This window comes from Cygnus olor, chromosome 1, assembly GCF_009769625.2.
Source record: "Cygnus olor isolate bCygOlo1 chromosome 1, bCygOlo1.pri.v2, whole genome shotgun sequence".
NCBI classification, from domain to species: Eukaryota; Metazoa; Chordata; class Aves; order Anseriformes; family Anatidae; genus Cygnus; species Cygnus olor.
The window spans coordinates 48,390,753-48,415,469 of NC_049169.1; the positions used below are offsets into that span (position 1 = coordinate 48,390,753).

Sequence of the window (24,717 nt, forward strand, 5' to 3'; positions counted from 1 at the left end):
AAATATATCCCAAGCTTCAAGATGCCATGGAATCATATTTCATTTACACCATAAGTTATAAGTGATCTCTGTATTAGCTTTTCCCCTCCTTCCATCACCTTCTACCTTCCAAAGTTCTCCTAAATAGATTACATCTCTTTAGAGTTATATTTGTTTTGCTAATGGCTATTTTTGGCTTATCCAATGGCCCTGTCTACTGTTGAAGCTCTATTTCAATGTCTTCTCTAATTTAGAAACTTATTTACAGCGGAAATTTTAAATTGTGAGGTCTCATTTTCATAAGTGACTTACAAGCCTAAGTCACTTCAGCTACTTTTGAAAATTCACGGAAAACTAGGTACAGGTAGATAACAAGTTTAGAAAAATCTCTCATTACAAGCTTTAAAATGCAGGTTTACTGTTCGTTTAAAGAAAGCCAAACCCACTTACTCTCTGCTGAGTAGTTTGGTATGTGTTGGACTAACTTGAGTCAGATCCTCCCATTGCTAAGACCTTTGTACTACTTAGGACATCTTACAGAAGCTGCTGAAGATTTCTGGAGGAAAAGCAGCCTTCAGCATCAGACAATGTGCATGGATGGAAATGAAACTGTAATAAAGACTTTAACTTATTTTTGCCTGGAAGCTAGGTCTTAATGAAACGGCTGCAGCCAGCATGCCTTAGCTCTCTGATTGTGATGAGGATTGTTTGAATCTTGTGATGAGGATACAGAAAGGTGCCTTGCATCTATCACACAGCCTGCTACCTGCAGTAATATGGACTGTAAACACAGTGCAGGTAAGGACCTGGTTCTTCTATTGTATTAATTTCTGCCATTTGGTCGGGTAGGAGTAATCAGTTGATCTGCTACCTACAAAGAATTAGGAAAATGTTTATAATGGACAGAATACAGAGGAAGGCAGCAGTATCAATTTCTTGAGGAATAATGTTTCAACCATTTTGCTCTTTTGTGTTTGCAAAGGATGAACTCAAACAGGTGCAGGGAAGGGCTATGAGGATGATCAGATGAGTAGACAGTTTATTATAGGAGCCCATAAAGGCTTTGTTTTCATACACTAAATAAGCCTACATATTTATAAATGTATAGGAGGGAGAATATACTTAGGCTGAAGAACAGTGTGGAGATAGAAACGTGGGTGTGAGCTAGTCATGAATAAAATCAGGCTGAAGTAAATTAAAACAAGGTTTTTACTACCTAACCTTCAAGTAGGAGGTGTGGGAATGAAAGCCCTAACTTCACTTAGGTCTGACTAGTTTCAGAAGGCAGTGCAGAAAACACTAGAAGAAGACAACCTGAGTATTGAGGTGATTCTTCTCCATCCTATTCTCTTGTAGCTCTTAGAATGAGAAACAGTATTTTAAATATTACCTGTATCACAGTTTTACAATTTACAGAATGGCTGAGGTTGAACAGACTCTCTGGGGACCATCTAGTCCACTCTGGCTGCTTAAGCAAGGACAGCTCAAACAGGTTGCTTAGCGCTGCATCCAGTCATGTCCTGAGTAAGACCAAGGATGGAGACTCCACCACCTCTCTGGGTAACCTGATTCACTGTTTGATTATCCTCAGTGTAAACAAAAGTGTTTCTTGTGTTCAGACAGAGTTTTGTGTGTGTCAGTTTGTGTCTATTGCCTCTTACTTTGTCACTGGACACTGCTGAGAAGAGTCTGGCTTCCTCTTGTTTGTTCCCCTCCCATCAAATACTTACACACATTGATATGATCCCCCTGAGCCTTCTCTTCTCCAGGCTGAACAGTCCCATCTCTCTCAGCCTCTCCTCTGATGTAAGAGGAGAGGCTGAGAGAGATGCTTCAGTCCTTTATTCATTTTAGTGGCACTTCACTGGGCTTAGTCCAGTAAGACTTTGTCTTGTACTGGGGAGCCCAGAACTAGACCCAGCTCTCCAGCTGTCTCACCAGTGCATAGCAGAGTGGAGGGATCACCTCCCTTGATGTGCTGGCAATGCTCTTTCCAATGCAGCCCAGGAGGCTGTTGACTTTCTTTGCTGTGAGGGTGCATTACTGGCACATGGTCAATGTGTGGTTGGTTCGAAGGACCCCAAGGTCCTTCTCTGCCAAACTGCTTTCCAGCCAGTCAGCTGCCAGCCTGTACTGGTGCAAGAGGTTATTTGTACCCAGGTGCAGGACTTGGCATTTTCCTTTGTTGAACATCATGAAGTTTTTCTCTTCCCATGTCTCCAGCCTCTGTGGGTCCCTCTGATCGGCTGTGCACTCATCTGCTGTATTAGCCATGCCACAGAATTTTGTAATAACTGTGAATTTGCTGAGGGTACACTCTGTCCCATTGTACAGATTTTTAATGAGAGTCTTGGATGGTTCTGGCCCCAGTATTGACCCCCTGAGGTACACCACAAGTTACTTGCCTCCAACTGGACTTTGTGCTGCTCTTCACAGCCCTCTTGCCTCCAACTGGTTGTGCTAGTTTTAAATCCACCTCTGTTCACTTACCTAGCAAGTACATTGTCAGCTTTTCTATGAGGATGTTAAGAGGGAGAGAGAGAGAGTGTCAAAAGCCTTACTAAAGTTGAGCTTGCAAAGAGTTTCAATAAGTAGCCAAGAAATAACTGTTAACAGCACTTAGACAAAGTGGAATGACATAAGGAAAGTAGTGAGGAGAGATGTGGCAGCTAGAAATAAAACCCTGAAAAAGATAAAAGTAAAGATCCTTATGTTTTCAGAGCAAGAACTGAACAGACTGATTCCACAAATTATCTACTGTATTTTATGCAATAGCTTGTACACTGACAGATGTTACCTTCGAAGTTGTTGATACAGAATTATATAGCATAGAATTCACAAAAAAATTTTTTTATTAGAGGTGCAACTCATTACTCTTTGTATATACAAAAAGTTGATCACTGGGAGAATGAAGAACTGACCATTGTAGGAGAGGCTCAGGTTTGAGACCATCCAAGGAACCTGAAGGTGAATGAGTCCGTGGACCTGATGAGATGCATCTGCGGGTCCTGAGGGCACCAGCCAATGATGTTGCTAAGCCACTGTCCATCATATTTTACAAGTCGTGACAGTCTGTTGAAGTTCCAGTTCACTGACTAGAAAAGGAGAAACATTTTAAAAAGGGAAAAAAGGAAAACCTAGGGAGCTACAGGCCAGTCAGTCTTACCTCTGTGCCTAGCAAGATGATGGAGCAGATCCTCCTGGAAACTATGCTAAGGCACATGGAAAAGAAGGAGGTGACTGGTGACAGCCAACATGGCTTCACTAAGGGCAGATCATGTCTGAGAGATTTGGTATTCTTCTAAGATGGGGTTACAGCACTGGTGGATAGAGGAAGAGCAACTGATGTCATCTACCTGGACTTGTGCAAAGCATTTGACGCAGTCCCATGATATCCTTGTCTCTAAATTGGAGAGACATGGATTTCACAGATGGAGCTCTCTGTGGGTAAGGAGTTGGCTGGATGGTCACACTCAAAGAATTGTGGTCAATGGCTCAATGTCCAGGGGGAGACCAGTGATGAGTGGTGTTCCTCAGGGGTCGGTATTAGGACTGGCACAGTTTAACATCTTTGTCAGTGACATGGACAGTGGGACTGAGCGCACCCTCAGCAAGTTTGCTGATGACACCAAACTGTGTGGTGCTGTTGACATGCTGGAGGGAAGGGACGCTATCCAGAGGAATCTCGACAGGCTTGAGAGGAGGGCCTGTGCAAACCTCACGAGGTTCAACAAGGCCAAGTGCAAGGTCCTGCATCTGGGTTGGGGCAATCCCAAGCAAAGAAAGAGGCTGGGTGGGGAATGGCAGAGAGAGAGCAGCAGAGTTGAGAGCAGCCCTGAGGAGAAGGACCTGGGGGTGTTGGTTGATGAGAAGCTCAACGTGAGCCATCAATGTGTGCTTGCAGCCCAGAAAGCCAACCGTATCCTGGGCTGCATCAAAATAAGCATGTGCAGCAGGGCAAGGAAGGTGATTGTCCCTCTCTACTCTGCTCTCATGAGACCCACCTGGAGTGCTGTGTTCAGCTCTGGGGCCCCCAACACAAGAAGGACATGGAGCTGTTAGAATGAGACCGGAGGAGTGCCACGAGGCTGATCAGAGGGCTGGAGCACCTCTCCTGTGAAGACAGGCTGAGGGAGTAGGGGTTGTTCAGCCTGGAGAAGAGAAGGCTCTGAAGAGACCTTACAGCGGTCTGTCAGTGCCTAAATGGGGCCTACAGGAAATCTGGGGAGGGACTCTGTGTCAGGGAGTGGAGTAAAAGGGCAAGGGGTAACAGTTTTAAACTAAAAGAGGGTAGGTTTACACTAGATACTGGGAGGAAATTCTTTACTCTGAGGGTGGTGGGGCACTGGCACAGGCTGCCCAGAGAAGCTGTGGCTGCCCCATCCCTGGAAGTGCTCAAGGCCAGGCTGGATGGGGCCTTGGGCAGCCTGGTCTGGTGGGAGGTGTCCCTGCCTATGGCAGGGGAGTTGGAATTAGATGGTCTTTAAGGTCCCTTTCAACACAATCCAAATTCTGTGATTCTATGAAATCCCTTGATTAGAGGGAATGATTGTAGTGAAGTCAAAGTAAGTAGAACAATAGTGCAGGGTAATATTTGATTCTGCAGACAGTTCAGAAACAGCCATAGGATATGAGTGTCCTGTACTCTTGTCTTAACTGTGATCTGCTGATGACACTAAAGTCATATTTATAGATTTAAGTGTTTAAGCATATATTTATGCCTGTACAAAAAAAGCATTAATGATGGTATTACAAGAAAACACTGAGAAAACAGTACCTTAATTAAAGAGACTGTAATTATTCTACAAAAAGCATATTTCATCCTTTTAGAAAATGGTGTTAGAAATGATGTGGGTCAAAGTTAGTACAAGATCCAAACTTTTAAAATTTTGCCAAAGCTTTTTAATTAAAAAGCAAAATAAAGCTTGACTTTTGAGTGGAAAAGCAAATGTCCCATGGTTAAGAGTCTGGGTAACAGCAAAAATGAAATACAGATCTGTCTTGTTCTGGAAAACGTGGAATTTTGGATTAAACACCTAAGTGGTGGTACAAAATTTGCAGATCCCTAAGGAGTCTCACAGCTATTTTTTGTTGCTTTGAAAAGGCACTTCTAGTAAAACCTTCTAGTTATATAGAATAATCTCCTCACAGATTATAAATAATCTCCTCACAGAGTCCCTGAGACAAAGCAGTCACAGGGAGCTCATTTACACTGTAGAATAATATGCCATTTTCTGATTTGAAACTGTATCTTTTCTTTCCAAACTTCACAAAATACAAATATTTTGACCTTATGAAGATTTCAGAGTTTTAGCTTGGAAAGAATAAGCACACAGATAGTATTGTGTAGCATCTCCAATTATGCTAGATAGTTTTGACAGAATTAAATTTAAACTAGTGCTGCCAGTTTCAGATGCCATACTACAAGGCGTGAACAGGTGTTAACAACTCTGTTCATCTTCCCAAAGCAAAATTAAAGCGCAGCTGTATGCAGTATTCTGTTTTAAAACGGAGGCTTTCTGTATCATTTGAGTAATGTTTCAGACTTACTCTATTACATTTTGGAAAGAACAGTTTCTCAAATGATTAAGTTAGTAAAAATAGGTCCTTCTAGCAAAGTATGCAGTTTTGGAAGAAAAGCCAGTCTAAGACATTGTTTCTAAGAAGAGAAAGAAATTGCTTACAAATCCAGTTCAGGCTGTTCACATGCTCAAATTATGTCATCCTGAGCTTGATGTCTTGAGGCCTAAACAAGCTTTCAGTTGACAGAAATGCGGATATGTATTATAACATGCCTATTCCCTTACAATAAACTAGAACAAGAGGGGAAGCCTGTAGGCTCTGAGAAAGCTTGCCGACTGCACTCACAAAATAACCATTAAAAAGTTCAGCTAACGAGATGTCTGTTCAAGACAATGATAATAGGTCTTGCATTTTCTGTGTGTACTATTCAGCAAGGAATCATTCACCAAGCCATCCCTATATGCCCACCCCCAGGCCAAAAAGCATGCTGAACAAATACCCCACTAGTTGTCTCAATCTCATCTTAACACGCACCTGCTTAGGATGTGCTCTAAATAATATTTCAGAGGAGGTGGAGCTTTACAGTAACATTACCCCCAAGAAGTCTTCCAAAATATCCTCATCTGTCCTACATTTTGTATATGGAATTTAATAAAGGCATAAATGGGAAAACTGCTTCCCTGAGGCAAAAGCACAGTTACATTATTTATTATTTGAAAATATCTTTTGGAGTTCTGAGGTTTAGAAGGGCTGTAAACAAGATTCTGTGCGTTGTAGGTGGAGATCAGAAATACCTCCTTTGACTTTAACACAGTGATACAAAAGTGGGAAGAATAAGGAGGTGGGAAGAATATCCATCTCTGTTGATCTAAACAACGTGAAACTTGAATGTTACATTTTTTGGCCAGAACTACACCAAAGCTCAATGACTTGAAGAGTCACAGGGCTAGCTTTAATTGTACTTTGGTGGTATTTTTACATGATCCATATGACTGTGTGGTAACTGCTTTTTAAAGAAAAATTATTTCAGTGAAGGTACAAGCATTAGTGAGTATGTGTGCATCTGTAACAGATCCACTAAAACATGGGTGTCTTAAAATATGTCAAGATGAGCCAATCCTGTGAGCATTAAAGTCAAAAGCAAAATTCTCATTATCCTGTAAAATGAGGTGGATAAAGAGGTTTTCTGAAAGGCTTTAAATGCTAAACATGATTCAATTTACATTTAAAGTATAATATTTGCCTAACCTTATTTTCTAATTGCCTAGGGGCTTTGCAAATGTTTACCAAATAATATGTACGAACATGGAAAAGAAGTATATTGAATAATAGGAATAGAAAGCTCTCTTCAGAATGCTAGTTTGTTACAGCACAAACTTGGAGAGAAACATAAAAATAGTTTGGTTGCTTATGCTGATGCCTCTTAAAAAACTAAGACCTGCAGAAAGCAAATGGTATTTGGTAAATATCTGTATTACATTTGAATTATCTCTTTAAAAATTAGAATAGATTTCCAATGAATTACTTCATCTTTCAAGGCTACAAAGTACATTGTTACCTTTGGAAGTTAAATGTCTAAATGAGCTCTTTCTAGGCAGTCTAGTGGTGGACTGACACCTCATGTTTCTTCAACGATTACTGAATGGCTTCAAGACAATCATTAGGTTCACCCTAGCTTTTGTCAAGATTGCTACTGCAGGAAATCCGAGTAATTTTTAGCTGTGAGACTTCCTTAGCCAGTGCATCCTGGAAATAGTGTTCTTTTAGATTTTTTTCCTAAGGTAAGCAGAATTTATCCTACCACATTATGAAAGTTCCTGAAACATCTAGCCGCCATAGAGGTGGTAGACTGTAGTTTCTCTAAGTCATCAGCTGCTTTCATGTTTTTTTTTTTTTTTTTTTCTTTACCTAATAGTCTTGATCAACTTGATTTACCCACTGATGGGATCTAATTCAGAACAGATCTGGAAAGGGGAGAGCTTTCCTGGCTGTGCGATCCTGAACAGAGAATGTCTAAGTGGAGTTCATTGCAGTGGGACCCATTGACTGTAACTCAGTCGGATGGAAACATTTCAGTATTAAGTATGTCTGTCCAGTATCAATTTTACAGGATGCCAGTAGTTCTCATACATCAGTATTAATACTAACTGTAAACACTGTGTAGTGTTTAACATGGAGAATAAATGATTACTTTTGCTTGTGTGGCTTGCAAGATCAACTTCTCTATGACATTGCTATAATAGGAGCTTTTATTTCTGATAGGCGTCATGGAAAATTTTGCATGTTTGATTGTGTCCTAGTATAGGCAAAATAAATGGCATCTGTAATTGATTAGTTTCTTATTTCTCTTTGCATAAATAATCAGTTGCTACTTTATGGCTGGCATTGGCTCTTCTGTTATTTCAACAGAGCCCACATTTTAGTATGTACACATAATCACAGTATTTGAGTGCCCTCCTGTAGTCTGTTGGCTAATCTGCCTACGTATTTGTCCTGTACTTGCTCTATCATCCTCTCCTTAGGAGGAGTGCAAGAATGTTTCATTTGGTGCTGGTGCATCAAAACTATAAAACTTCATAGGAATGTGCAGATTTCAGTAACCCTTTCATCAGAAGGAGCTTTTAATGACCAGAATCCCCAGTGCAAACCAGACAGCTTGTCTCCAAGACGACCTTGATGAGTAGGGTACACACGGTGGATAAAGGAGACAGTCTCAAGGTAGTGGTATGAACTAGTCTGCACTCAGCTTCAGTCTAGATCTCCTGCATCCTAGGGAAGGGTATCACATAGCAAGCTAATAGTCATGGGATATGTTGTGATCAAAGTATTCCATTCTGAGCCAGGTGCTCTTTGGTGGAGAGCAAGAGAAGGAAAGAGTCTGAAAGGCTGAAGACCTTCTGGCACTTTCATAAGCTGAGGAAAAATAGCAAATGAGATATCTCTTCTTAATCTTCTCTGTGGTTCAGCACGGGATCGTGTTTAGGCTAATCTTCCTTTTTCTTTGGAGAGATTTTCAAACTCTCTCTCTCAAAAAAAAAAATTAAATCAGAATCAGTACATTCCCACAAAATTCCTTATCCATTGGATCAGTGAACAGCAGAAAACCACAGTCTTTTCAAAGAACTCTCAAATACCCTGAAGCACCAGTTAGTTTTCCAGCAAGATAGTTTGATTGCTGGGACTGCAGAAAATATGAAAGACAGTGGAAATCCAAGACCTTTTCTGCATGAGGAGATGTAGCTGGCAGTCTGTTGGCACAGTGCAGCTAGTGAGTTCTTTTGGCAGAATGCATTCACATTTGTCTGCTTCTGTTGGCAGTATACTTCATGGCTTCAGATTGTATTGACAAAATATATGTAGCAGTAACTGTGTCTGTAGTGCTCCGCAGTGCTTGTCTCGAAGCCAAAAGCATTAACTATTCATTCTGCACTTGTTAGAGCATTGTTAGAGCTAAATCTGGGGACACATGAAAACATATGATTGTCCAGCAGGAAAAATACTTGGTAGTGTTGGAGTTTTAAAGCTCATTCAGAAGTGTCCTGACTGCTGTGTGGATAGGCTGTGTGCCTGGCTAACTCAGTTGCCTGTGCAGATAAGATGGTTCCTTGATCTTCCTTGGGCAGCTATGTTGCTGCTTGCTGTTGCTGTTACAAGACTTGCAATGGGAGGGAGTTTATCTCACCAGTTTAGGAAAGATGGCTTCTCTGGTCTGTTTCTTTCTCATTTACCACATAGACTATTCCACATAATAAGTCATACCCTCCAGATCCATGTCAGTCCCCCCAGTAGGATCTGGTAGCTTCGAAGTCCTAGAATATCTTTGGGTGTCTGTGACTCCCCCGCCCACCTAGGTCTGTGTGGAGGGAGCCTGGTTGCCCAGTAGTCTGGAAGCTACAGAAACTTTAACAGCTACAACAAAAGGTCTCTGAGAGGGGTGAATGTATGCCACAGGCTTACTGGGTGGAGTTCATCTTACTAAATGCAGGCAATTCCTCGTCTGGTCTTCATTTATTGTGTATGGAGGAAAATAGGCATTTCTAGGGCTTTTTTTAATTTTTATTTTTTCATTTTGCAGAACAATTTATCTCATCCTAATGTCTCTAAAATAAACCAGATGAATCACTCCCTAAATGCCTATTTTCTCCATTCATTTTAAAGGAGGCCTGAGATGACTCTTTCAGCTCTAACTGTGTGTGCGGCAGCTGACTAAAGCTGGTTGTAATGGGTTGCCTTTTATTTTAGTGGCAGCAGGCCAAGACATAACTTGCATTGCTTGGGGAAACTGGTTTAGTCTTCCCAGCTTTTTGCCCCTGGTTTTCTCAGAGGGACTGGAAATGGAGCAGGGAATGCACAGAGTTGTGCTATTTGAAAGCTGTTTGTCCTGGTTAACAGTTCTTCATTGTGTAGTGATTGCTCCAGAATAAAGTGTCAAATTTATCTATGCCTAAAGTCTTCAGTGTTTTAACCTGTCTTCCTGAGTTGAGTCTTTCAGTGTTAGGAAAGTAGACTTCACACAGTCAGACGCACAGTAGGTATTTTTGGAGAAGATGCTACTGGCTGATTATCTCTGTTTCCAGGATTTGAACAGCTACACTGTGCCCTGCCTAATTTCTGAAGTATTGGATTTCACTTTCTCAAGACATCTTGTGTGTTTTCTTCTGTTTTCTTAGAGAAGTGCTAATAGCTCTTCATTTCTTAGTTTTTGGAAACAATGGGCTAAATGAATGAAAGTAAGTATCTAAGAATCAAGCTGTTGGGATCTATTTACCTTGTGCTGTAGGACAGGGATATGGGAAAACAGATAAATGGGACAAGCAGGGTGAGAGGTAGCTACAGCAGAAAAGGAAGGAACAGATCCCACTTATGTTTTCCGTACAAGATGTACCTGCTGAATTTATTTAATTTGAGGCTGTGTGACCACCAACAGTACCGTACCCCGTGTTGTTCAGTGGATTTCAGATTTTACAAGTGAACATTAACTGCTAGATGTTAGATCCTGTATTTAAGACAGAAAGTTTCAAGCACTTGTATTTGCAGAAATTGCAAACCTGAAAGATCGAAGCAAAAAGCAACAAAGCTATAAATACATTTTACAAATCTCTCAACTTCTCAAACAGTCTTGGGACTTTTGGTTAAGTTCATTGCTTTTGAATGTAATGATTGGTAGTATCAGTATCTGCTGTTCTGCTTTCTTTCCATTGCCATTCAGAACTTCAAGTAACAAAATAATTTACAAATACCCAGTATGTATTTTGAAATTATGTTATTTGCTCATCTGCTGTTAGATTACCTCAACAGTTTTCAGAGAAGGAGTTGAATATAGTCACTTATTACAGCTGATGTTTAGGAGCTTTGAACTTGTTCCAGTCCAAAGCAGAAGTCAGTAGGAATTAGGGCTATGGCAATAGGAGCAATTTTGTAACCTTAATGACCATGTAAAGCCTTTTCTTCCCTGATAGCCTACTGAGTTCTTGTGGCAATACTACAAGCAGATCGTATAATAGACTTTCAGGGACTTTGCTATGTGCATTTTGAAAACAGTATCAGAGTATGAGCACCCTGATTTGAGCTCCCTTGTATGAAAAGTTTACATCTAGTTTCAAGACCTAAACATTAGAACTGTATGCTTAGACATTAAACACAATGTTTTCACTATATAGGATTCACCCAAGGGTGTGTCATACCCTTGAGAATCCAGTAACCAGGTCAAAGTCTCACTGGTGCTTAGAATACTGGGTTTGCTACATGCCTGTTTGAACTCCTGTCTTCTGACAGACGGAGGAATTTGACATACTTCTGCTTGCTCTTTCTGGGTTCCTTTATCAACAGAGTAGCATTGGATATACACATGAAAACGTATTTTCAACTTACTTCTGTGAAGCAGGGCTTAAATTAAAAGGGTATTTCATGACAGGACTGAGGAAAGTGTGTGACTTTTTCAAATCTGAAAACTTGGAAACTTCAGATTTGTATGTGCTAGAGTTAGCCAACTTATTGTTAAATCAAAACATGATGTAACATGAATTTCTGTTTGTTAGCAATCTTTCTGTCTTTTCTACTTGCTTTTCATTCTGAGTTCTTTATGTAAACTCTGTGTTGAAATAGTTTTTCAATCAACCTTTTAAGAATGTTTTCAATTTTACTTTTCCAGGGTTTGTTTTTCAAATATGGAATTTTAGCATTTCAGCTGTAGAGTCTGAAGGCAGTGTTAGTGGTTGTGACTTTCTGAGTCAGTTGAAAGACTTGACAAAAGAATCAAGAAGCAAAAGAGCCTCAAAAGTTGCATTTTTGAATTGACTGTTTATTTACAACTGCATTATGTTTTTCTCTTTCAGTCCCTGGCTTGACCTGAAGCCTCTGTATATTATTGTTAACCGTATCAGAAGATTCTGTTTAGAAGTAAGAAATGTGGAGGACTGTAACAACAGCAGTACAACTGAGACCTCTTGTATATATGTGAATGTAGTGGTCAGCTATTACTTGATGCTGCCACTTTTTCATGGTGAAGATCTGATGTCATCTTCCAAGTGACTTACACAATCAGCAGTGCAGAGGTGTGAGGGAAACTCTAACTGGCAGCAGACACAAAAGATTTCTGGAAATTGAACTTTTAGAAAAATAACTCTTCTACATACTGCTGCTCTTCCATAGTCTTTAAAGTGAGTTAATAAGGAGGTAAATATTTGTCATTAATACTATTGCCAGACTTGCTTTTACTAACTTTTGAATTATTGTTGTTTTTCAGATTGCAGAAATGGAAGGGTGAATTTGCAAAGTTGACAAGAACTATCAGCTTCTATCAGAACTATCAGAACTATCAGAACTATCAGCTACTGGGCTGGCATAACCAATGCTACTGAAGTATGTTGAGACTGAAATTTAGAAATGATCTATTCCTGTACCCATACATTATAGTTCACACCAGGCAGTTTGTATTAGTATGTGAATGCCATTTTTAGGAGTAACTTAAGGAAGCCACCTGACTTCACTCTGCCCCTATTCTCCCATGATATTACCTTCTTTAGTTCTGTCAATCACAAGAAAGTACTATATCTTACAATGAAGATATTCACATGGTAATCACCTTATGACTCCATCTTACCTAAAAATACTTAAATTAGCCTTAATTAATTAACTCCAGTCAGATACTACTACCCGTGTAGATTCAGTAGCAAAGAAGAATTCAGCACATTCACTTTCTGAATTTGCTTCTCAGGCAGGCTTTGCAGTTTGCACCAAGTTCTGTAGCTTCAGTGCTACATTGTTCACAGTCTGCATATTTGGGCATACTTTCATAAGATACAGTCACACCTTGCTGGAAATCATGGCAGGCATGCCCTATTAGACTATACAGCAGCAAGCAGAATAAGCTCCTGTCATGGTTTCCATCTCGCTATAACTTTGAGGTGCTTAATACAGCTCACATGTTATGTGATTTTTTTTGTGTGTCTGGAGTTTTATGGAAGGAAGACCAGTTTTATGGACGCACGTCCAGGTTCCAATGGCATAAAACTAGACATACTTGAACACTGAAGTTAAATTTTGAATGTATCAGCAAAGCAATACCACTTATGTTAGTGGTTAGAAAGAGACAGTTGGGGCTAAATTTTGAGGTACACGTCCAGGACTGTTGACTACTGCAAAATTAATAAGCTTTTAACTATACAGCTGAGGCACACATTGTCTTTCCTGCCATTAGCATTGTACTTTCTAAAGAGATCTGTCTGTAACATTTGTTGCCTTAGAATAGTGAAGATACTTGTGTTCAGGAAGGAAGCACTGAATGAACAGTATTGAAAAGCTATCAACCAAAAGTTTAATAGCTGCTTAAGGCACATGACTAATAGTCTAAATTAATTAACAGGGATGACCTTTTTAAATTGGAAAGTCTCTTGCTGACTTCTACACTTAACCCTGTTTTCTGAGCTGAGTGCTATTAGATAACCAAGAAATTTTTGAGGATACTACCAAGTGCTGTTGAGAATTTTGCACTGAAAAATCACAGATAAATTAGAAATATCCATGTGTTATGATAAAGCATAAGATGCAAAAGGTAGTGCCAGTAGTTTATGAGCCAGAACATTTATAAGGTGCTGTTCCAAAAGAAACTAGTAGCAGCTTAATAGTATTGGAGCCGTTTTTCTTAGATGTGACCCTCAATTTCAAGACCTTACTTGGATCTATGAGATACTTGAATCCAAGAGTTAATGATGTTAGCCACAGCAACATTTACTTAGAAAATAATTTCTAAAAGAAGTTTAAGGGGAAAGAACCTGGATTGTCTATGCTATAAACTCAAAGACTTGGGATGAGATACTTCTCATATAATCTTATCTAATTAGAGGATACAAGTTAGTCATCTGGGCTCTCTTTGTTGCAAATAATGTAAAGTAAATGGGCTGAATTGTCCTCCAGAGGTGTCATTCCTTATAGATCCTTATTTTAGGATAGGAAGAATTATCCCGCTGAAGCATCAGAACCCCTCCCTTTAGTACAGAGTCTACACGTAGTTAGAACAGGCACCTAACTTCCACATGGCTAGACAGATACTTCAGGACTGATGAGTCCCACCCCTAGTAATTAAATTAGCATTTTTTCACTGTAAGAAATGCTAAGTAGTAGCCACCGTAGGAATTTCAGTGTCTTCTCTCAGAAAAGGGAAGGGTTCTATTTTTTAGGATAGGTTTTTACAATTTGTTCAAATACACTTTTTTATTATTATTATTACTAGTATCATTATATTTATAGGATATATGCAGTGGGAAATGTAAGACTTTACACTGGGCATAACATGTGGAATATAAATGGGGAGGGGGCATCATTCCATTTGAATGTTTTTTGCATCCAGTTTTGCTCTATGTTCTGTCAGTTAAAACAGTTTCCTAGGGATTTTTTCCTAAGTGAATAGGCCAGATTATTGGATCACTTTATACTTTGACTTCCTCCCACTTCTGATCCCAATTTAATAACATATTCCCTTTTCTTGGCCTGCCACCACTTAGGGCTTCCTCATGAACGGGAGGACTGATGACCAGTGTTTGTTCTGTTAATTTCACCAAGCAACACAAAACCAGACATGTGGAGTTACGTTTTGGTCCCATTGAATCCTGTAGCCATGGATTTTAGTGGTATTAGAATTTCACTTGTGGTATGTTTACAGTCACACTGAGTTTTCTTTTCTCTGCACTTCTGCCCTGATGTGTTGTTGTGTTTGTTTTTTATTTTTTATTTTTTTGTTGAACAAGAGGAAGTGGTTACCCCTTTGCTTAGGTCAATAAATCTGAACAGGGATTTGTTCTGATTAGAGTTACTGCTGTAATATGTGATGATACAGTCTAACAGAATACCAACCTAGGGTTATTTACTGCACCAAGTTTCTCACGTATGATGGGAGTCTGGGGGAAACAGGTTGTTGTTCTGACAGATGATTTGACATCAAACTATTAAAACTGTCATTCAGGCCTTACTTGAACATGGAGCTAATCAAGCAGATACTGTTTTTCTTGCCATTAATTCACTAAAACTGTGAACACCATTGGAGAGCCACTGTCGGCTTAGATCAAGCATCTGTCAGAATATTTTACTTGCCACTGTAACTGTCTGGTGGTGCTTTTACTTGGTGAGTTAAAAGAACTTTATCCCCACTCCCCTCCCATTAGCACCTTCTGGTGTAGTCCTTGTCACACGGTGGGACACTGTCATGTGGCTGCGTGAAGCCTATCGGTATCTGAAGCACATGCATCCAGTACTGGTTATGAGTAAAAACTAAAATGACTTATTGAGACCGAGGGATTCAAGTGCATGAGCAAAGGCCGGGGGAGAAGGGAAAACAAAACCAGTTGTTAAGTTGTTCAGGTATTTAATAATGTTTTCATTATTAACAGTAAAAAGGGAAGAATTAATTATACAAAACAGAGCCTCATGTTTGGAAGCTGTACTCTGCAGGCAGAGTTCTGTTGACATAACCAGATGAAATTCCTGTGGAAAGCCTTCTTCTTTGCCAGTTGAGTAAGTCTAATAACCTTTCAGGCTAAAACAAACTTCTAAGGATTTGTAACAACAACTTGCTATGGTACTACAGAGACAACAGCACATCCATGAATTGGAACTAGTCATCTGACAGTGCCCATTTGTCTGACCTACTTTCTGTTTATGCTCTGTAAGGAACCACAAGAAGCAAATTTGAGGATGAGAGAAAAATGGGGAGTTGGAGGGACAGATGAGAGAGGCAGAATGTTAAGTAACTTTCATGTGTTTTGAATCTCATATTTTGTAACCAGGAGAAAACATGAGTGAGGGGGAATGATGAAAGAATACTACTGTCTGACGAAACGTAAGCCCAGAGGAGTGATCCCTTTCTCTTGGCTATCATCAGTAGCTGATGCGGGGACAAATGGGTCTGAAAGGTCATTGCAAGGATCTCACTGCTTTCTACCTAAGGTGGTTGGAAAAATAGTCTGTCGTCTGTGAAAAGCTTTTTGCTTAGGTGGTTGTGTTCCCCTTGCCAAATGTCCCCAAAACAAGGATGGTAGAATGTGTGTCAGCGTGTCAGTCATCCCAGCCACCAGTTTGGTTCTCAAGGTGGGTTTTGTTTATCTGCCAGGTGGTGAGGTGGAGCCACTAAGGCATACTGTGCCCCACTGCTCTGTGCAGCTGAGTGCTGCCTTTTTGGTCTCACTGACACTGTACCTGACGCTTGAGCCCATGTAGCGTGAACTACTAAGCCACATTCTCAGTTAGCAGTTGTGACAAAATCTTATAGGAGGTGGATTTGCAACATTTGGGTTATAAAAGGTGATGATCAGTGGATTTTTGAAATCACTGTACTTTCTTACTGTGGCAAAATATCTGTTCAGCTCAGAAGCAGGAAGTGCTGGACACTTTCTTTTCCTATTGAATTGAAAAGTGAAGACATTTTTACTTAATAATTGTGCCCTTTACCCAGGCTTTGAAATTCCTTATGAGAAATATCCATGGCTACTTGTTAACCTCCTGCAAAAACTATTAAAAATCTTACTGAGGCTTGGAAGTTTACTATTAATACTAAAGCAGCCTAGTTTGCAGCTCTGCCAACACAATGTACATCCTGATCTGCCCTGGCTTCTGACATTCAGGAAAATTATTAACTTGTAAACTTGTATGGTTTTCCTCATGAATGAATTCTGCAAGAGATACATGTGTAAGTACAGCTTCAGTGCGTAGTCAAGGTAAATACGCAAACGTTCAAAAGCACCATTGTGTTCTCCAAAATATTTACAGGTCAGATAAATAAAGTTATGAAAAACGTAGATTCCAGCAGTCCTGTGCATGAAGGGAGCCCTTGAAGTCTGTGTGGACTGTGCACTTGCATCTGGCGCAGTACATAGCCCTCAGTTATGAAATAATTAGGCAATAAGACACAGTGACAATGTGAACATACTAATTAGTACACTGAGCAGTGCTTATGTGATGACAGACCTGTTTGTCGATCAATATGCCGGAGCTAAAAGCGTGAGCTGTGCCAGTCATCTAAGATGCAGAAGTTCTTAGAGCAGGCAGCTGGAATAGTTTGTGTTCCCTCTGGATTTCCCAGGGGAAAATGTGTTTGCACATTGGGAGAGCTAGAGTGCAGCCCACACTCCCTTCCCTTGAGGGGTGCTGCCTGTCTCCACCATTCCTTCCTCTCCCTTCCCCACCTACCCAATAGAAACACTGACTTTTTTGGGAAATGTGGAGGCACTGGTTCCCAGCAGCTGTTCCTATAGTCATGTAAAGCCTGGCTTATTACAGGTCAGGTTTTATCTGACAGTTTCTTTGAAGCATTCTCTTGCTTCGTTATTTGAACTGCTGTTGTACTTTAAGTATATGAGAAGTGATAACCACAGCTTTGCTAGCTTTCACAGCTTGGATAGTGAAGTGCTTGATAATATGGCAGCTTTCACGAAATCTTTAAAAACCTGAACTTGAGACTAGGCTATAGAAAGTCTACAGAGGTAAGAAGGAGCAGTAAGCAAGGGCAGCCTGGGAGAGATGGAGATTTCCACCTTGTAGAACACCTAAATCATCTGAATCCGTTAGCATTTACAGGTTTTTATAAGGCCTTTCTATAATTGGTTGTTGCTTTTAGACTAATCTACAGCGGTTAAACAGGATCAATGTGCTAACTAGCAGTCTTGGGAGCCAAAGGATGTCTGGATGTGGGGACAAATGCTTCCTCTAGTGACTAGAGGTTTCTACATCTGAGTAGAACAGGTAGTGTTGTATTCTGTACTGTAGCTTTTCTTTATGGGTCAAGAGAAGCTGCTTTCATGAGGTGACATCTCTTTGTTTTCTTTTTCAGTTCAGGCCGGGTTGAAGTGAAATGTGGACTAAAACTTTATATACTAGTTGCACTTCTTAAAGTGCATGATGCTGCCTTAGACATCTAATGGTAATACTAGCACTCAGCAGTGGGAAAGAAGGCAGAGTCAGAGGATGATTCTGCTTCATTTGCATCTATCAGTTAAATGTCTTTGCACAGCAGATAATTTACATCTCTTTCCATGACATTAACTCTGCACTGCAGATGTAGAATCTTTGCCATGAGGCTGTCCTATTGAAGCTTGAGTTAATGAATACAAACTGAAAGGGTCTGACCCTATCTCAGCACTTTTCCTGATTGGAACCATAGCAATCTATAACCAAAATTTGGTGGTTTATATGATGAAAAAAGTGTAAGAAACTGATGCACTATATTTGTAACAATCATGTGGCCTTAGATGTGTACAAGAAAGACTAATTTTTTTTTTTCATTTGTATTCATATTGTTATGCCTTGAGTTCATCCTAGTGCCTTGATTCCATCCAGTAAACTCTTGCTTGGCATACTGTTGATTTCTGAACTAGCAGCATCACGCTGACCTGCAGAGTTTTATTAGCAAACAAGGAACAATAACAGGTCAGGACCCTCCTTCTGCTTTCCTAACAGAAGGCCTCTTTATTAATGTATTAAAAACATCTTTTAAAAATGTAAAGAAAACAAAGAAAACAAAGACCCGTTTTTTTCCGGAAGTGACATGAAAAGTGGTGGCAAAGGGGAGGTCCCCTCTTGTGTTAAAAGCACAGGATTGGTCACTTATGGCAATCTCTGTGGTAGTAATGGGTCATCTTTACAGGCAGGAGTGGACATAGCGGGAGACTGGCTGTGGAATTTCTGGGCATTGGTCTTTCCACTAACTGGTGATGTGTGAGAAACACCTGGCAAAATTCCAACAGGGAGAGCTCATACCCTCTTTTCACTCACCTTATTTCTCCTTTCTCATGTAGGACTGAATGAGTAAGATCCAATCTCTGTCTCTGCCCTGCTTTTCCTTTGGTGGGAGGAAAACAATAAACAGTAGCTACCTAAAGGAACGGCATTTCACTATTCTTTTTAATCTAGGCTTGCAGATTAGTCTAACTCAAACCACAAAAGAAAACCAAGATATACTGTCTGATAAAAGTGACCAATAATGACTTCTATACATATCATATCTATACAGATATTTCCGTGTTTGCTGATTCATACAAATTCTACTCCACAGCCACAGAGCTCTCAAACAATACCCCAAATGTGTTAACCCAGCAAGCAGCAGCTTGCCAGCTAAACCTGCTGAAGTCTCATGCCAGTCAGTAGGGGTTGGCTGCTAACATGTCATTTGGACTGTTCCTCAGCTAACGTACTGAAGGTCATCATTCAGTGCAAAGCTGAGTGTTGGCAGACAGACAAAACAATACTAAGAGTTGGCCTTGCCAAACTAAGATGGGCTTGCAGAAAGGCCTTTTTTATAAGACCCATCTAATGTGTATGGTCTCTTTGTCATCATTGGGATATTCAGAATGAACGTTCTGAAGAAGGTCTGGAAGAAGATTATCTACAATGGACTCTTATTTTTTAAGTTTATCTTCCGGCCCATGGGGAGCCCAGCTGTGTATACAAGTGTCCAGAAACTGCTGCCAAGGTTTTGTTGGTCTAATCTAAGAAAGAGGAGCATTAGGTCAAACACTTATATTGCATCACTGTAGGGAAAATATTTATGAAGGCTTTATGTAAGATGTTTTATGCATGGTTGCTGTTTTTCTAAAATAGAATTTAAAGTAATTTGAAACGTTTCCCTAAGTATTGTAAGAAAATACAGCATATAATTAAAAAAAAACACAAAACACTTCACAGTCATAAGAGAATTTCTCAGCATATGATGATGCTTAACTTCAGAATCTAGTAGTTTATGATGATCTTGATTTAGAAGCTGTTTCTCAGCAATACAGAATGCTTGCTGACTATGGTATAACCTAATGACATAGGTTGTCCCTTCACGCTTGACTCCTGTTGGTGCAGATGCATCTTGAGCATCTTGACAGTGAGTGACTGAGTCTACATCAGAAGAAATGAGTCACTGTATAAATTCTTGCATGTTAAAACACTCTTTCACCATATAATTCTATACTGGCTTTTATGTCAATAAGTTAAGCCATATGATGATAAGCAGGCTTAAAGCATTGATACTTCACCACTTCACAGCTAGCAGTGTTATGATTAAACTGGCTGCATGTAATGTTGGTGGCCAGGGGAGGAGCAGCAAAAAGCCTGTCAGTAAACAAACTTTATTAATAGAAATCTTATCACAAATGTCATGTGTTAATTTCCAAGGCTTAATTAGAACTTTTTATAGTTCAAACAGTATCAAATTTTGAGGAGCAGTAATAACTAATAATGCCGTTTAGTTGTCATTTCCAACTATTTAATACAAGTTTCTGAAACAAAATAATTTCCATAGTTGCTGCACAAACTGACTTTGGTTCATGAATGTCAAGTACAACCACCTGCACTATGTAGAAGTATTTCCATGTGTTGTGATGATCTCAGATTTATAGGTCTCTTCTAAATGTGCAGCACTCCCAGCAATGCCATTGGCAGTTCCACACATAGAGGACAAGGATGGACTGGTTGGGCAGTGGACTGAAGTGAGAGACCTGCTGCAGGTTTCCTTCATTGATTCTGAGTTGGTCAATTCACTGACTTGTGTCAAAGTGGATTATGTCCCTGACTTAAGTGGAGTAGGAAGTGTCCGTGTTTGTGCCTATGGTGTGCATGAGTGGGCTGTGATACTGAGAAACCTAAAGCTGGTTTGATCCATCACCTATTTCTCTGAAGCCACTGGATACCCCTTTGCTAAGTGTGTGTGGGTCTCTTAGGCTGCCTAAAAATCCCATTATCTGCTTTTGCAATGGACGATATATGAACTCACCTAGGAAGTGTTTAGCAGCTATACTGCAAGAAGGGTAGATAGGATAAATGTTGGTGGCCAGCTAAATGCAGCATGGTCACTGTGCCCATATGGTCTGTATACGTGTACATTTGGACCCATGTTAAGGGGAGATTAGATCCAAGATTTCTTTCCCAGTCTTCCCTATATCTACCTCAGGTACATAAGTGAATTTGAAAGTTAAACTAAAGCACACTTTTGAACTCAAAATGTTGTGTAGGTGCAATGTTTGTACTTGAATTCCCTATCATTAAAAATGGATGAAATAGGACATGGCTGCTATTTCTCTCTTTATGATATTACCACCTGTGTATTAAAATGAAAGCCTGAAATAGTTGAGTACTACAGTGACTGGGGTCATAAAGTATCATACACGATTGCATTGTAGTTTTGCTTCTTGTTTCTATAGCAACATTCAGCCAAGAATCTCAAGGCTCTTCACAAGTATTCATGAATTAAACCTGTGAGGTAAGAGATGGTGATTATTCTTGTTTACAAATAAGGAAATGCAGAGGTTAAACTACTTGATCGAGGTCACACAACAAATCTGTATCCATGCCAGGAATAAAAAACAACTCTGTAGTCTGTGCTTTAGTCACCAGACTGATATTCTCTATTGGAAGGGCTGCACAGAGCTGAGAGGAAAGCCTTGTACAAAGTCTACTGATTTGGTCATTTAAAATGTACATTCCAGCTCAGATTGCCTCATTGAAGTGACCTTATATTTTTATCTCTTTGTCTGTCTAAACTTTGCCCTTGTGAAAACATCATTATATCCAGTCAAAGCAGGAGTAGCATGATTTTGACAAGACTTTCGCAAATCTCTGACAAAGCAAAACTGAAGCCTATGCTAAAAAAGTATGACAATCTTTGCATGTATGGTGGCTAATCCTTCAATGGCAATTAGATAAACAGACCCAGAACATTCCTGGTTCATTTCAATGGCTACATAAACCAAACAAAGCAAACATATTTATGGGAAGAACAATTAGGTATTTTCTCTGGAGTTACCACAGAGATATTGCATTGTATGATGAATACGTGGGGACTGCTGAGAGACAAGTAAAATAAATAAACAAATAAATAAATAAATGCCCACTCTTCTGTGTTTCTTTTTAAACCACAAGAAGGGAAAACCTGTAGACTCATAAACTTTTTTGGCATCCACTCTCTGCTCTTCCTTTTGTGCTTCATGCTTACCAGCACCAGAATATTGTAAATGGAGTATTAGAGGAGAAAAAGACACACCTCTTCAACTCCATCATCCCACTGGGTGCTGTTTGTAGAATGAATGGGTAGAAAGTATGTTCTGTTAGAGCAGATATGCTCTAAGGGGATTCTCATTTCTTGTCTGGGATGAATAGTATAAAATGATTTCTTGCTTCCTGACCTGTTAGGAATATAGATGTCTGACCTAAGGCATGCTTCTTTTCTTTCTTCTAGATACTATAACTTACACTTAGTACATGGCTATTGGTCTGAATTTTGGCTATATCCTTGTGCTCATGCTCTTTGTTGTCTGTCTGGCTGCAACTGAGAATTTTGTGCTGCTTGGAGGACAGGTTTGCTGCTGCTTTCTTGAGATTATTGGCTGTATTATAATTTTGCTGCAGAACACATCGGATGGGTGAATGGCAGTAATTTAGTGAGGAAAAGTCTTGGGAGAGCTGAGGATCATGTTTAGCAAATCTGATTTTAAAAGTTCACAGAGGTGTTTAACAGAAATGAGGCTTATTGGATCAGACTTATTGCAGGGACGAAGCAGGGGTGGAATAAGGACACGAATGGGGAGGATCAGCAGTGCCACCCTGAAAGATAAGCACCCCTGGAACTATAGTCATATATATCACAGTTTGAATGAAATTTTCACGGCTTTTGAGAAGTCCCACTTAAATGAGCATTAAAATCCATAAAGACTGGAAGGATAAAATGTCAGTGTCACATAAGGTCTGATAATCAATCTGCATTTTCATCACAGTGTCGAGTGACAGCTGCACCTCAGCTGCCACTGTTCCCTCTGAGCTGGGCTGTCAGAGATGGTGATGACTGCAGATCTTGCTCAGTGTCAGTTTGCAGTGCTACTTCCCAAAATGTTTGGCTGATATCTCAAGCTTTTTACTAGCTTTTATATTAAAATTTTATAGCAGTCAGACTTGCTTGTGAATTTGCATATAGCTAATCCAGTCAGTATTACCAGTCCTCAGCTTGCATTAAAAAGGAACACTTGAAAGTACAATATCTCTCAATACAATATCTCACTTTAGTAGGTACAGGGCCACATTTGTCATCTGACTTAGATTAGCTGAGGATACAGGTATATTTTTTGCAGGTCAGAGAAAATTTAATGGGAGAAATGTAGCAATAGGACCTAAACGAGGCTTTGACTCTCTACTTGCCGGTCTCTGGCTCAGATCATTAGTTCATTCTTTTCTAAAACTATAGATCTTTACAGTCTATAAATACTTAAGTGGGAGTACCTCAAAGAAGTAAAATTACATTTTTTGTATTAAAATAATCCAGTGATCTTTAAATGCATTTTTTAAAAATTTATTTATTTATTTATTTTAGAGAAGATAGCTACTTCTATTGTAAATAGTTTAGCTTTGCTTCCACAGATTAGAGATGAAACAACCCACTGTAATGAGATTTATGGGGAGGCCTACCATTAGGTCTTTCGCCTTCTGTCCTGCTGCTTATAAAGGAAGAAAATTGTAGTTGCTGTGTTGTCTGCATGTTGCATCTCCAGGGGAAGATGGGCAGTTCTGGAAGTGCCAATCACTTGATAAGTGGAATCACCAAAGTGATTGGTTTCACTCCCTGTGAAATGCAAGTGCCCTGTGTTCCCTAAACTAACCTGAAGTTTCTCCTAGCATTGGGCAAGGTTTAAGGGTGGGGTAAAATGAATCATATAAACTCTTAGTTGCATATGGAAACAGACGAATACCTGACAAAGGCAGGACTCTAACAGTTGACTACAAGCCAGTGTCAAGTTATGATCTTCTGTGTTTAGCCAGCCCACAGAGTTGTGAAGTCTACTGGAGAGAAAGGTTCCACAGATTATATAGCTGGGGTCCTGGTGGCTTGTCTTTGAGGCGTTCTTCTAAATGTCATTTGAGTGGCCACCCAAACTCATCTATACATTGGCAGAAGCTTCCCCTTTTGAACTCTAATTAGTCACAGAAGATCCTAGTCAGGGTAAATGCACCTCTATTATTTTTCTGCAGCATTTCCACAGCCTTTTCTGCAGCCTTTGTGATGCTCAACCAAATGAAGGAATTAAACTTATCTTGCTACTTATGAAATACAAGCTATCACAATATAACTTTCTCATGCTGTATTGTGTTGGTGTCTTTCCTCAGTTGACAAATGATAGTATGCGAGGAAATGGCTTCCAGTTGTGAATGGGGAGGTTTAGACTGGGCATTAGGAATATTTTTTTCACAGAGAGGGTGGTCAAACGTTAGAATGGGCTGCTCAGGGAAGTGGTGGAGTTCTCATCTCTGGAGGTATTGAAGAGACACGTGGACATACCACTAAGGGATACAGTTTGGTGATGGAACTCAGTAGGTCCGGTTGATGGTTGGACTTGGTGATCCTGAAGGTCTTTTCCAGCCTAGATGATAGCTGAAAGTGCTTTTCTGAAATGCATCCATGAAGCTAAAGGTCTCTCAAACAAGTATAGGAGCCAATTCGTTGATAAATTGGGTCCTTTCTTCCTGTTCAGATTTGTGTTTTTCTGGAATGATTCGTGAGATAAACTCTGAATTATCATAGCAACTTTAGTGCAAAACTTTTATACTATATCTGTAGAGAGTTGTTGTGAAACTTTATTAGCAATAATAAGGAACACAAACTTGTCTCAGCTTTATGTAGGGACTAAACCTTGTAAGTAAGAAGACAAACTTGAGAACAGTGGTGATTTTGGAATATACCACACAGTCCCAGCTGCCTAT

At 39.8% G+C, this 24,717-nt stretch overlaps 1 long non-coding RNA gene across 1 annotated transcript in view; it reads left to right on the forward strand.

Moving 5' to 3' along the window:
- Positions 1-641: 641 nt before the first annotated feature.
- Positions 642-24,717, forward strand: part of LOC121070427 — a 90,362-nt gene continuing 66,286 nt past the window's right edge. Inside the window, exon 1 of the long non-coding RNA XR_005820081.1 lies at positions 642-777. This is a non-coding gene — a long non-coding RNA (uncharacterized LOC121070427). The remainder of the gene's footprint in view (positions 778-24,717) is intronic.